This window comes from Trypanosoma cruzi, assembly GCF_000209065.1.
Source record: "Trypanosoma cruzi strain CL Brener chromosome Unknown tcruzi_1047053409259, whole genome shotgun sequence".
NCBI lineage: Eukaryota > Euglenozoa > Kinetoplastea > Trypanosomatida > Trypanosomatidae > Trypanosoma > Trypanosoma cruzi.
Genome location: NW_910249.1, coordinates 1 through 1092, shown reverse-complemented (window position 1 = coordinate 1092; position 1092 = coordinate 1). Strand labels below are relative to the sequence as shown.

The 1092-nt window shown below is 56.0% G+C and overlaps 2 non-coding genes across 2 annotated transcripts; both read left to right on the top strand.

Moving 5' to 3' along the window:
- Positions 1–148: 148 nt before the first annotated feature.
- On the top strand, positions 149–239 carry Tc00.1047053409259.20. The gene has a single exon (XR_008254021.1). It is a non-coding gene; the product is annotated as a C/D small nucleolar RNA (snoRNA), TB10C1C1 (small nucleolar RNA).
- A 37-nt stretch (positions 240–276) lies between these two features.
- Positions 277–340, top strand: Tc00.1047053409259.10. The gene has a single exon (XR_008254020.1). It is a non-coding gene; the product is annotated as an H/ACA snoRNA, TC10C1H1 (small nucleolar RNA).
- The last annotated feature ends 752 nt before the right edge of the window (positions 341–1092 follow it).

The window sequence follows — 1092 nt, the reverse complement described above, 5'->3', positions numbered from 1 at the left end:
ATCTGTGGCCGTAAACTGAATTATGTGATTGTGGTTGAGCGGGTGTTGTGCGCAAGTGAAATGGGCGGTCTTTTCGCACCGCCAGGGGTCAGCTGCGTGGGCGATCACCCACGCACTCCCCGTTATGATCTCGCACTGCGGCAGCACGTGATGAGGAGCTTCTTATGTATGTAACTCGGGAAATCTGGGTGTGCCCCCCGACGAGCCAACGGAGGAATCGTTAGATAGTGACGCTGATGCCGCCCAGCCCAACCGCCTCCACGAGACCGTGCCCGCCATCCCCTTTAATAGCGAGCGGACCCTCAGTGCGTCACCGCGAGCCGCTCGTCTACACCGGGGGGAGAGAGAAGTGAGGTGGGAGAGGAGGACAGCGAGGATGTCTGCCGCCGCTGTGCACACACCGACACACACACACAACTAGTGCCTGTTCCGCTCCGTACGTAACGTTTCTGTGCCTTTTTGTTTCACATTGCGATATCTGTTTGTTGATGTGTTGTTATGCCTTTTTTTTTTTTATTTGCGCCCACTGCCCCTGCTTCCGTGCGGTATTCCTCCGTGGCATTTGGGTGTTGTGCAAAGGTTAGGTTTAGAGAAGCATCAGTGCAACCCGTAATTGTGGAAAGCAAATAAAACAATAAAAACATCGATAAAACGCAAAATGAGCTCGTGGGACGTTTCCATGTCGAACCATGCGGGTCTCGTGTTCAACCCCATTCGCACCGTTTCGGACAACGCGAAACCGTCGCCGTCCCCGAAGCCGATCATTAAGCTCTCCGTCGGTGACCCGACGCTGGACAAGAACCTTCTCACGTCGGCAGCCCAAATCAAGAAGCTGAAGGAAGCGATCGACTCACAGGAGTGCAACGGCTACTTCCCGACGGTGGGCTCCCCAGAAGCCCGCGAAGCTGTCGCGACATGGTGGCGCAACTCGTTTGTCCACAAGGAAGAACTGAAGAGCACGATCGTGAAGGATAACGTGGTGCTCTGCTCTGGCGGATCGCATGGCATTCTGATGGCCATCACGGCGATCTGTGACGCGGGTGACTACGCCCTGGTGCCCCAGCCGGGCTTCCCCACTACGAGACGGTGTGC